Genomic DNA, 13,755 nt, shown 5'->3' on the forward strand with positions numbered 1-13,755 from the left:
TAGCAAGAAGACATTGCTCAACTATAGTAGAGTCTTTCAATTAGAAATAAAAGCCTCGTTAGGTTAGCCCTAGGCAACTCATCCAACAATAACGTAATATGTTACAGCAAGGCACAGCTTAACCAACTTGTTCTGTCTTCTTATACTGCTTGGAACCAATATTCTATCTATGATTCAGCCATGACACCTATGCATTATGCATTACACAAATGGGCTTCTTTCATTCTTTTTTACACTTGACATTATGTACAGAGTATTTCCCATTTACATTATGAAAAAGAAAGCCATGATGACTTACGAGAAATGTTATTCATATTTCATGGTAATGAGTGAATCACTTCACCAGTAGATTGGTAAATTAGACTTCACACAGGTGAGTGGGGAATTGCTAGTCCGCATAAATATATGTGTACTGAATTTCATGATCTGCAGTGAACTGTCAGAGCGTAAATTAATTTGCTGTTGGTAATTAGACTTACATTGACATGTGATCCATGTTTTGGTTTCGGATTCACGGATTAAATGGCATTAAAGGATATGTGAGCTTACTGGCCTGAGTGTCTCTAAAGCAAATAGACCAGACATAATTATTGAAGGATCCTAGCGATTTTTCTGGTCTTTGCTGGCTATTTAAACCCTGTGTTTTGAAAAAAGATTTAAAAAAAAGTCTGAATTTTCCAGTTGACCAGAAAGCACAGTGGTATGGGATTAATACAAGCAGGCATAATCTCCATTCACTATAACTGTCTATTGATATTACTTGAGACCTCTAGTGGCAGGAGGGTTTAGATTTCTTTATTTTTTTCCCCATAGTGGAGTATAAAGTCCCTACAGCAGGGTCAGACGATGGAGATTGGTAAGGCAGAGTGTTGTGGGGTTAATACAAGCAAACGTGGACTTATATTCGAGCGGCCTTTCCATGTCAGTTCACGGAGGGTGGCTCCGTGAACAGCCAGAGAGCCGCCGATCGCGGCTCGCCGGGAAAATGTAAACACACGGGGAAGAAATCCCCGCTGTTTACATCATACGGCACTGCCTCGCAGCAGCGACGTAAGGCAGATCGGCGATCCCCGGCCTCTGATTGGCCGGGGATCGCCGGCATATGATAGGCTGAAGCCTATCCTACAATGCTCAGAGGGGAAGTGAGAGGGAGGGAGAGGGACGGAGGGCTGAAAACGCTGCGGAGGGGGGCTTTGAAGAGCCCCCCACACAAAGCTCAGCAAGCCGGCGGCGATCAGACCTCCCCATCCCCCTAGTGGGGAAAAAAGGGGGTAAGTCTGATCGCCCTGGCATAATCCTGATCTGTGCTGCAGGCTGGAGAGTCCACGCAGCACAGATCAGGCAAACCACCCCTAGTCCTTAAGTGGTTAAAAGGCATTTTATTTACATGTTGTGAAAAAATCACCTAGGACAGTGATAGGCAAACTTGGCTCTCCAGCTGTTAAGGAACCTACAAGTCACATGCATTTGCCTTTATGAATCATGATTGTGGCTGTCAGCCTCCTGCAGTGCATTGTGGGATTTGTAGTTCCTTAAAAGCTGAAGAGCCAAGTTTGCCTATCACTGACCTAGGAGAAAACTCAGGTGAAAAAGTTAATTGCATATGGGCCGCGATCTCCATTGACTGCCTTCGTCTGTCGATATTACATGAGACCTCTAGTGGCAGGAGAATTCAGATTATTATTATCTTTTTTTCCATAATGGATAGTGAATGCCGACAGCTGGGCTAGGCGAAGGAGATCGGTAGGATAATTCAGGTGAGGTTATGCTCTCTTATTTTCACAAGCAAACAGGTCAGGTAAAGGAGGATGTATGCAGTATATAATCCCTTATCCTTTAAAGAGGACCTTTCAGCCATACTATGTCAGAAAAAAACCCACATATATAAAGTAGATAAATACTTGCTCTACTTACGTAACATATGTATTGCACTGTCCACATTTTGATTTTAGTGATTTTTCTATAGTATAAAAAGATAAAATTCTTCTTAGGATTTTCCATTTTGACTCTGTCCATCTTGAAGCCAAACCTGACATCATTTCCTCCCTTACTCTGTCTGTGTATCCTTGCCAGGCCTCCTCCCAGTCTTCAGACACTCCCACCCTTGTAGTAGAAAGTGCATCATCTCAATGTGAGAAATATTGGATTTGCCAACCAGAGAGGAACAGAGGTGTGGGAGGGGAAAACAGGAGGGAAAGAGGTTTCAGCCAATCAGGCTGCATTAGTTATGTCTGAGGGGAAAGTAAAAAAAGAAAAAAAGACAACCCAGCATGCCCTGCGACTTCCTTTGTGCGGCAGATATACCAAATAGGAGCCAGGGAAACTGGGGAATGATCTTTTATGGAGAAGGAAAGTAAGATTTTTAACTTTTGGATTACCTGGTTAGCATCCTTATTACTTGTTTACCAGATAAAAATAAAGAATTGATTTTTGATTTTATGCCTGACAGTTACGCTTTACAGACTAATGTATCCATTCCATATTAATCCTAACAGAGTCTTTCAGATGGCATGTCAAAGCCTCTTGCTAAGCAATTGATAGGTCCATTGGTCAGTGTGAGTAACAGAAGGTCCTCTCCTGTGCAGGTAATTAATTGTGCAGCAAGATAGGAATTTCTAGGGAGCAAATATCTCAGACATGCTTTCAATAACAAGAAGCAGAATTGGCACCCGGCACTTTTGAAACTAACTAAAGTGGATGTTCACTTTAAAACATTAAAGGATAGGTATAAATGGGTGCTTCAGCGCATACAAGAAAAAAGGCACATGGAAAAAAAGGCGCCGGGGAATGCAACTAGTACAATTTTGCTCAAATTAGTGGTATTCTACTGCTGGATTCCGATAGTAAAATTTTGGTAATCTTTACCAATATATTACTATGGGTAAACCTAACTCTACACTCACACAGAACCCTTCTCTACTGATGCCTTTCCCTAACCCACGCTGGGTTTGCCAAACCCCCCTGGTGGTGCTTAACCCCAACCCCCCAGCACCTAACCCAAAACCTCTCCCCCGTGGTGCCTAACCCTCCCCCAGTGGCACCTAACCCTAACTCCCCCATTGCCTAAACCTTAACGTACACACACACACCCGTGCCACAGAGCCGAGGCAAAGAAAGTTACCACCACAAAGCCACAATTTACAGCAAAGGAGGTACATTTGTGGGCGCCACCTTGCACCCAAATTTCCCTTCTTTCCCCCAAATCACAGCTTTTATAATAGGCACCTGTGGCAGTGCCCTTTTTTCAGTAAGGTTTCCTGTGCCCTCTCGTCATTTAGAGTTGTCCCGAACGGTTTGGCCGCGAACTTATTCGCGCGAACATTTCGCGTTATGGCGAATTCGACCCGCCCCTATACTACGTCATTGGGCTAAACTTTGACCCTCTACATCACAGTCAGCAGACACATGACAGCCAATCAGGCTGCACTCCCTCCTGGAGCCGCCCCTCCCTTTTATAAGGCAGCTGCGTCGGCCATTATCTCACTTGGTGATGCTGCAGTAGTGAGAGAAGGGAGAGGAACCTGCTGCAGAGATGAGGAAAGCTTAGATAGGCTCTTGTAGCTTGCTCCTAGCTGATATTTGTTGTTGAAAAGCACCACAAAAAGAGCTCTTTTCAGAGCTAAAGTTTTTTTGTTTTTTTGGGTGTGCCACTGACACTGCATTATACAGCCCTGTGTGTCGCAGCTGGCCCTTGCTAATTGCTATACTGTGCAAGGCCCAGCACATTCAGTGCCAACCTATTCACTGCACCTGTGTTTGGCAGCTGCACATTTTAATACCAGTCCGACTGCGCATACCTTTTCATGTTCACTGCACCTGCATGACAGCACGCAGTGCAAATATACCAGCAGTCACTGCATAACTGTTCACTTCACCTGTGTGTGTGACAACTGCACATTAGTAATACCAGTTCGACCGTGCATACCTGCTCATGTTCACTGCACCTGCATGACAGCACGCAGTGTTATATACCAGCAGTCACTGCATAACTGTTCACTGCACCTGTGTGTGTGACAGCTGCACATTCTATTGATACCAGTCACAGCACACCTGTTCACTGCACCTGTGTGACAGCACCCAGTGTTATATACCTGTCACTGCGTACCTGTTCACTGTACCTATGTGTGTGACAGCTGCACATTTGTAATACCAGTCCATGCAAACCTTTCACTGCACCTGTGTAACAGCACGCAGTTTTATATACCAGTCACTGCATACCTGTTGTAACGATCCGCTCAGCTGCCTGCGCAGGCAGGCAGCCTTTTGATCATTATTCAGGTCTGCATGCTGCAGGACTCTGGAAAGAAGACCTTCTGTCAGTTTTGCAGCTTGTGCTTGCTGAGGAATTTGCATACGTTGTCATGCAAATTGCCTGGCCACATTCATTCGAGGCCTGTACTATAAGTACTATGTGTGTCCCACAATGCTTCGCTGCTCATAGAGGTTTGTTCCTGCTGGACTCACCTGGAGTGTCAGCCACTGCTATCTTAGTATAGTTAATTCTTGGGGAGTGCTCCTTGCATTCCTAGTTAGTGCAGTCAGTTTGTGTATAATTTGTACTGCCTATTCTGTCCTGTCTTGTCTGTCGAGATTGCGCTGTCACCAGCGGCGGTTGATAGCGAATCGCTCTGTCTTGTTTGGATTGCACTAGCCTCTAGCGGTAGCGGCTGTGGATCCTTCTGATCTACTTCCTGGAGTGTAAGCTGGAGCAGCGGTTGCTACCAGCTACCTCATCTGATCTGTCTTGTTTGGATCGCACTAGCCGCTAGCGTTAGCAGCTGTGGATCTTTCTGATCTGTGTTCCTGCTTGGATCACACTTGCTCTGGCGGAAGAGCGGTGGATCCTTTCTGCCTAGTTCCTGTTTCTCGTTTGTCTGTCTTGTCTGATACGGGCGCTTGCTGTAGGCTCGATGAGGTAACCGTTAAGCAAGCGTTCACGTTCTTTGTTTCGTGTTTGTCTGTTGATGGTTAGTTAGGCGTGCTTGTCTCTATTGTGCTTATCACGTGGAGACCGCGCATAACCACGTGCACTGTTGCGAATGAGTGCGGTGTTCGCGGTTAGCTAACGTTTATTATTTTCCGTATCTTCTCATTGTATGATTTGCTGTGCCTTTGCTATCCTCGTATTCTGTTCTGATCTGCCTTGTGTCACTTCTGGCAATCGCCGTTCTTGGCGGTTGCGTTTCTGTTTCGCACCTGCTGTTGTGTGTGCGCGGTCGCGGGGTGGCGACTAGATTGGCGCACACACATACAACCTGTCCCTTTGCTCGTTCTCATTCGCAATCGCTTCTCTTGCGATTGCGTTCTGCGCTTCGTGCAATTCCTGTCTGGCATTTGTGGAGGTGCAGGGGATTGGTTCCTCTGCGCTCCCCAGCGCCCTCTGCCGACAGGAATTTCCCTCTACTGGTGCTTGCACCAAAAGCTGGGTTCTAGTATCTTGACACGCTTGTGGAGGACCTCCGCAGTGTCAGCGCACATCTTTGTGCGCTGAACACGGAGATATCCCACAATCGTAACACCTGTTCACTGCACTTATGTAACCACACATTGTTGTACCCGCAGTCACTGCAACCTTTTCACTGCACCTGTGTAACCGGACATTGTTGTACCAGCAGTCACTGCAACCTTTTCACTGCATCTGTCTAAGCGCACATCATATTAGTCAAGTCAGTGCATACCTTTCACTTCATCCCCCCCAATATGGACAAATCAATTTACAGAGGCAGAGCCACAGGCAGGCCACCCGGCAGGTGGTGGTCATCGAGGTCGTGCTGTCGTGATTTTGTGCGGCCTTGGACCAAAGTACAGTGTTCAGAAGAAGGCATGTGCCATCAACCCCCAATATTGTCAGGACGTATTTGACTATTTAACACAGAACACCTCATCTTCCTCAGCTTTCGCATGGAAGTGTGACATATCTTCCTCCTCCTACTCTGATTCTGGCACCCCACTTAACACTCCGTCGGCAGCGATCACCAAAGTGCCATCATCCCAGGGCTCAGTGGTGTGGAAATTTTTGTGTGTGTCTGCCTCAGATGAGAGCAATGCCATCTGTACTTTCTGCCAAAGAAAATTGAGCCGTGGAAAGATCAAGACCCGTGTAGGGACAACTACCTTACGAAGGCACATGTTACAAAGCATAAACTGCAATGAGATGACCCACCTGAGGAAAAGCAGCACACAAAAGCAGCAATAAAAAAACATTTGAACATTACAAAAAGCATGACAGTCTCATGAGAGAGACGGCATATATATTAACATTCCCAAGTATTGAACATACTGGTCCCTGTATTGGAAGTTGTCTTTAGTAGCTATTTCCATCCCAGATGGTTTGGAGGTTTGGCAGAACATTACCTCAGTTTTATTGATATTAACTTTAAGTTCGGATAGGTTACCAAACTCTGTCAGGGCGTTGAGTGTGTGGGGGATTGAGACTGTGTGGTTTGTTAGTGTAAGAAGAACATCGTCTGCAAAAAGAGTTTGTTTGGATTCAGTATTGCCTGTATGGAATCCGTGAATATTGGGGTGACGACCAATGTGTTTTGCAAGGGATTCTATGGAAAGGGCAAATAGAGCAGGTGAGAGTGGACATCCTTAGCGGGTCCCTCGTAAAATTGGAAATGATGGAGTAGCTCCAGGGATCTTGAGTGAGGCTGTGGGGCGGGAATAAAGGTTTTTAATGATATTGAGATATGGGCCCGTGATGCCTGCATTTTCAATCATTTGGAACATGTATGACCATGTCATAGCATAGCATGTCAAACGCTTTCTCTATATCAATTGTGAGAATGGTTAATGGAGTTTGGGTACTATTGGTGTGGTTAATTAGTAGTATATTCCTTAATAGATACACAAAGGGTTTGGATCAGCACCCATCAATGGAGAAAGGCGTGTGTATATTCCTTCTAATGTTATCAGAAGCCTGTCGATGCGAAATAAAACCTACTTGATCATTGGAGACTAAGGAGGGAAGGAAGTTATTTAATCTGGCCACAAGAATAGCTGTGAGAAGCGTATAGTCAAAATTTAGGAGGAAGATGGGACGAAAATGTTTACCATTCGTGTGATCCCTAGCGGGTTTAGATATAAGTGTAATGTGGGATTCCATAAACTCAAGAGGAGGGAAGTGATTCTTGAGGATGTGGTTGAAACATTTAGTAATATGAGGGGTGAGGGTGTGGTAAAACTTTTTATAGTAGAGGGTCATGAACCCGTCAGGTCCTGGGGATTTTCCTGTCTTTAATTTTTTGATACAGGTAAGAACTTCCTCCTCTGTTATAAGTGCATTGAGGGTTTTTAGGGAGGTTTCGGTTAATTTGGGGAGATTAAGAGGTCTCAGAAACTCAGTTAAAGTAGATGTTGAGGGATTGTTAGTGGATTTATAGAGCTCAGAGTAGTCATTTAAGAATGCCTGAGGTACTTTGTCTGGGTGACTGGTGACATCCCCTAAGGCCGAGCGTATTCGAAATGCAGAGTTGTTATTTTCTTTTGCTCTCAATCTACAGACAAGCCATGTGTCGGGTTTGTTAGCTTTTTTGTAGTATTTTGCACCTGTCTAAATGATAGCTTTCTCTACTTGTTGAGCTAGTTGAAGATTAACAACTTGAATTTTTTGGCCGATAAGTCGAGAGGGGTCTTGCTGATTCAGAATGGTAAGCCTATGGAGCCTGTATGTTAAGTTGGAAAACTTCTGGGATCTTTCTTTCTTTTGTCTGGCGTTAAATTGAATTATCTTACCCCTTAAGACAGCTTTGTGTGCCTGCCAGTTAATCAGGGGGAAAGTGTCCTCACTGTGATTAGATTCAAAGTAGTGTTGTAGCATTTCAGCTATTTGGAGTTTTGTAAAAGGATTACTCAGTAGTGAGTCATTAAGACTCTATGCTTGCTTAGGCGGGTGAAGGTTAGTCCAATCAAAAGATGTGAGGATCATGTCGTGGTCTGTCCAACTAACAGGGATGTGTCTTGTGTATAGTAGGGCTGGTAAAAGGGCAGTTGAAAAGATATGGTCTATTTTTGTGTAAGTGTTGTGAGATGCAGAGTAAAAGGTGTATTTTCTTTTGGAGCCATATAGTTCTCTCCAGGTATCTGTGAGAGCAAAGTCAGAGAGTAATTTTTTAAAGTTTAGATCGATCACGCTTAAGGAGCCCATACAATTAACGATTTTCCCGCCGATATACAGCAGATTCGATCACTGTGATCGAATCTGCTGTGAAATTGTTGCGCAAACGCTGGCCGAACTATCGATTTTTGTCCAAAATTATTTGTTCCCGGCGATCTGTCTGTGCGGAAGATTTCGGGTCGGGAGTGCGTCGATAGCGGCGTTTGAATGTCTGACGACTGATGCTAGCGGTAATACATTACCTGATCCGCCGGGTCCGGCATGCCGGAAAAGAAATTGAGTGCAGTTGTCTTTAGATCCGTTGTGGCTTCTGGTATGCCGCAGATCCTCAGGATAGATCTACGTGCACGGTTCTCAAAATCTTTTTTAGCCTGGTCTCAAGGGCTTCAATACGTTTATCGTGGTTCACGAGTTGCTTTTTGTCATCAGCTAGGGCGACCGTGATGCTGTCATACTTGTTTTCTAGCACTTCAACATGGGTGTCTATATCCTGGATTTGCGCCGAGAAATGCTCGACAGCGGCAGAGAGCTCAGCTCTAAATAGCTTCTGGATGGTCTGGAATAGCTCATCGTACTCAGGAGAACGCTTTTTGGAACTCGAAGAGTGCGGGGGAGAGTCCTCCCTAGCTAGGTCAGAGTCTCGTTCTGGTGACTTAGAGGCCTTCTCCGCCGCGGCCACCATCTTGCCTCGTGGTTTCCTGAAGACTTTGTTTAAGATCTTACTTGCGGCTTGGGAGTGTGACCGAGAGTGCTTCTTCTTCTTCTTATGTTTGTCAGGCATCGGTTTGGGCAGAGTATGAAAGATCATAGCCCGATTGATAGCTTTTATGAGCCCATATGCTTATCTCAGGAGCAGAGCTCACGCAAGAGGCATCCTTCCTCTAGTGCGCCGCGCATGAGCCCCCTACTGTACCGTGATGTTTTAAGGCAAGTGGTGTCATCTCTGGCACACAGCGTTGGGTCAAGGGTCCATCTGACCACGGATGCCTGGTCTGCAAAGCACGGTCAGGCCTGCCCGAAAACAGTCCCCGCACACAGCATCTCTGCCTGCACAACGTGTGACTGTCTTCCCCAAGACTAAGTCGGTCCCCACACAGCACTTCTGCCTGCAGGCCGTTTGACTGCCTTCTCCGCCACCACCAACAGGGTCCAGGACTCCAGGTGGATTCCTGAGTTTTTAAGGCTGCTGCTAGCAGTGGCCGCTGTAATGATTTTTCTGGTGCGTGTACATGCCTGCCTAACATTTCTGGCTGCACTGTGGCTGCAACAACAAAACAAAACGCATGTACATGTGTCAAATACCCTTCGTAATCGTTACCTTGCTGCGGTTAAGGGGCTTGTGTATCACAATGAAGCAATGACCGGCTAAATGAGTGTGTTGGGGTTGGGGGGCACACCTGACCCAAGAAGATAATAAGGTTATTGCTTCATTGTGGACAGACCAAATTCGATCAGCTGGACAGTCACTGTCCTGTCATTCAGCTACCTCAGCCCGGCGACCATATGGGCTTGAACACTGCCACGGCCTGCACTCTCGCCATGGTGCGCACCAGTCCAGCACTGCCATCACTACACAAACAGCTGTTTGCGGTGCGTTACACAGTGAGTTTAGTCTGTCAGCGTGAAGCAGTACACTAATTACACTACCTGATTGATGTATACACACGCAAGATTATTGAAAGCACTTTAGGCCTCCAATTTAGCAATAAAATGTGATTTCTGCCCTTAAGCCCTGCTGTGTGCCAAATCCGGATTTTTCCTCGGGACTTTTGGCATGCATCCCACTCCAGTTCCTTATGGCAGACCTAAAAGTTCATTTTAATGTCCATGACCATAGACTTCCATAGCAGTAGTAAGTATCACGCTCACCAGATGAGATGGCTGACAAAATTATAATCAGCATAAACAGCATATAGTAGATGTCATCTGACGCTCCCCTTTAGCCTTCCTCCTATGTGTACCTCAGAGCAAAAAACACAGCATAGCGTAATACTGTTTAAAAAGATAGTAAGCACGCCTTCACCCATAAAACTGATCACCCGTGCGAAATTACTGGTCACCACACACCCAGTGTATATAATTGGTTAAGTTGCGGGCTCACCAGATACAAATGCTGACCATATACAGGACCAGCTAACAGCGCTTTGGTAATCAGATAACTTCCTAAGTCCAGCAGAGTCTTCTTCCTTAAAAGACTCAAAACGGAATCGCCATAGTGTAGTAATTTTATGGATGATTGGGAAATGAGCATATTGGCACACCCAGAAAGTACCAATGTAATCTCCTGGAAAAGATATATTGATGACTTGGTATGGCTGTGGAGAGGAACAGAGGAAAAACTAATTCAATATGTGGAATGGCTCAATCAGAATAAGAAGGGCATTAAGCTTACGGCCAATTGGAGTAAGGAAAATATCGAATTCTTAGATGTAGTCATTTATAAAGAGGACCAAGGACTGGGTACCAAAACGTTTTTTAAGAAAACTGATCGTAATGCTTATATACCAATTAAAAGTTGTCATCATAGAAATTGGCTGAATAGTGTCCCAAGGAGCCAGTTCACTAGAATAAGGAGAAATTGCACGAAAATTGCTGATTATGAGGAACAAGCTGAAATGTTATTGCATAGATTCCTGGAAACAGGGTATCAAGAAATCCCTCTTAGAAATGAAATTGAAATGGTCAAACAATATGACAGAAAACTTATGCTGAGAGAAAAACCAGAAATTCTAAATAATGGCAACTTTGAGTATGCCATTTGTTTGGATTATAATATGCAGCATAAAGAAGTTGAGCGTATTATAAAGAGATACTGGGGGTTACTGCTCAATGACCCAGTTTTGAAGCAGAAAATACCCTTACAGCCGAAATGTATTTATAGGAGAGCGCAAAATCTACAGAGAACGTTAGTTAAAACCTGTATAGACGAACCAAGGGTAAGAAACCGTACGGATATGTGGGGGCAAAAAGGGTTTTATCCCTGCAAAAAGTGTAACCCCTGCCTCACAACCGTCACCAAGAAAATGACACATAATATATCAAGGATATATTAAGGAGTTCATTACGTGCACCAGCACACATGGAGTGTACGTGATTTGGTGCCCGTGTGGACTCCAATACATTGGACAAACAAAAAGAACGCTCAAAGCTCGGATAAATGAGCACGTTAATAACATCCAGAAAGGCTTTCGCAGCCATAGTTTGTCTAGGCATTTTGCAGAGAAACACAATTGCAATGCCTCCCTTATGCAGTATCTGCACTCCAGAAACTCACAACAAAATGGAGGGGGTGTCATAAGATCCGAGAAATTTCAAATTTGGAGACCAAGCGGATCTATCTGATGAAAACAATAAAGCCGGGGGGATTGAATGTGGACCTAGACCTTAACTGTTTTATTGCAGATGATTAGCTCTAGGTGATATGGGGAATGGCCACATAAGGGGTCCACATATATGTGCAGTAGGGGTATAGGGACAATGGGGCATTTCCGGGTATTCCATATTCTGAGCCAGTGTAGAAGTGGAATTAAGGTAGATGTAAATCCCTATTGGTGTTTATATACACACGAGGGAGGGAGATATGTTAAGATGGGATGTTTAGTTGTATTGATATAAGACATGTTGTTTAGGAATAACTGTTATCATCTGTATATATAATGGATGCAGAAGGATATGCACACTAGAATGTCACACATGCCCTCTATCATTATGGGGAGTAAATGATTGGCATTTTTGCTAAGATATGATCCATTGGGCATTTGCACCATATTTTATTACTGGATGTAATTAGTTCCAACAAAATTGGGGTTAATGGGGTTTAATGGGGGCACTTGCCACATGATGGTGTTATTGTGATAGATATCTTGTTTTGAAATACTGCTGTGTTAATTGGTGTGGTGGACGAGAATGGATAATATTGTCATTCAGCTAATAGATAGGATACAGTTTATGGGAACCTGTGCCTTTAAGGTCGTGGTTTCACTATGTAGGGTTTATACTGTTGAGATTTAGTGGCAAGGGTATGTGTATGATAATATAAAATTGCGGATAGCTAATGTGTTTTATCACTGTCTAATTTTAAAGTAATTTTAAAATTCTAAAGCCAAAAGCACAGCTATGAGGAGGTGCATAGGAGTGCAGAGCGCGACCTACTATCAGATTGCGCTGCACCTGTCAGTCGGAGCTGCTGCATTGGCCGTCGTTGAGGAGGAAGAGATTTGAATTCTAGCAAGGTTAAAGCGTCTCCACGTAGCTACGATGGCCAGCCCCTGATGAGTCATATGACGAAACCGGTAGGGCGTGGCCTCGTAGCGCTGTGTGGAGACGCGAGTTTGGCATCAGAGAGGACGTCCACAGGAGGTTTTATTACATGCGCATGATTGTATTATGAAATGTGAGTGCACTACTTGATTTTTAATGTTTTAATAAATGTTACTACACTATGGCGATTCCGTTTTGAGTCTTTTAAGGAAGAAGACTCTGCTGGACTTAGGAAGTTATCTGATTACCAAAGTGCTGTTAGCTGGTCCTGCATATGGTCAGCATTTTTATCTGGTGAGCCCGCAACTTTACTAATTATATACTCTGGGTGTGTGGTGACCAGTAATTTCGCACGGGTGATCAGTTTTATGGGTGCTTACTACCTTTTTAAACAGTATTACGCTATGCTGTGTTTTTTGCTCTGAGGTACACATAGGAGGAAGGCTAAAGGGGAGCGTCAGATGACATCTACTATATGCTGTTTATGCTGATTATAATTTTGTCAGCCATCTCATCTGGTGAGCGTGATACTTACTACTGCTATGGAAGTCTATGGTCATGGACATTAAAATGAACTTTTAGGTCTGCCATAAGGAACTGTGGTGTATATCTGGACTGTATCTGGCTGGTGTTAGAGCGCTGTACTTAACAAACTACATTTTTACAGGGTGCCAATACTCACCCAATCGTATAGCAATCCATCTAGCCAGCTTTATTATTATTTTGAAAATGTATGTGCAATTGATTCTATTAGTTGTGGCTTTCCGCTAAGGAGCGCATATACCACTTTGCCTTTTAGTTATGTATCCCACTCCGCCATGCCCCCCTACAGGTGTAAGACCCCTTGAAACATCTTTTCCATCACTTTAGTGGCCACAAATAGTGTTAGTAGTTTTGAAAGTTCTCCTGCCCATTGAAGCCTATGGCGGTTCGAAAAGTTCACCAGTTCTCAAACTTTTTTCGCATGTTTGAGTTCGAGGTTTGCGAACCAAAATCGGAGGTTGGCGACAACTCCATTGTCCTTATTCATCTTCAGAGCTGCTAATGTCCAGGGCCGGCCTTAGGTTTCACAGCGCCCTGAGCGAAACCTGATTTTGGTGCCCCCCCGTTTCATCCTCTTTGCATGTGCGGTTGCGCGTACGCACACACTTTGGGATGTCCCCCATCTATCTGCCCCCCATCCCCTCCACTGGGCAATCTTCCACAAACAATGCTGGGAATACACGGCTTGTTTTTGAGCCATTTAGATGGCTTGATAGATAATTTCCGACATGTCCGATCTCCCGCTCGATCGTTTCGCTGCTCGATTTGTGACAGCACTGAATGGAAAAGATAAGAAAAACGAGCGGAAGATAAGAGAACCGACTGCAGAATCA

General features: G+C 44.5%; 1 protein-coding gene across 3 annotated transcripts in view; it reads left to right on the forward strand.

The window, feature by feature from the left end:
- LOC137541570 (corticotropin-releasing factor receptor 1) overlaps window positions 1-13,755 on the forward strand; it is a 366,548-nt gene that overhangs the window by 235,504 nt on the left and 117,289 nt on the right. The gene's annotated exons all lie outside the window — the stretch shown is intronic.

Source organism: Hyperolius riggenbachi, chromosome 12 (genome assembly GCF_040937935.1).
Source record: "Hyperolius riggenbachi isolate aHypRig1 chromosome 12, aHypRig1.pri, whole genome shotgun sequence".
Taxonomy (NCBI): domain Eukaryota; kingdom Metazoa; phylum Chordata; class Amphibia; order Anura; family Hyperoliidae; genus Hyperolius; species Hyperolius riggenbachi.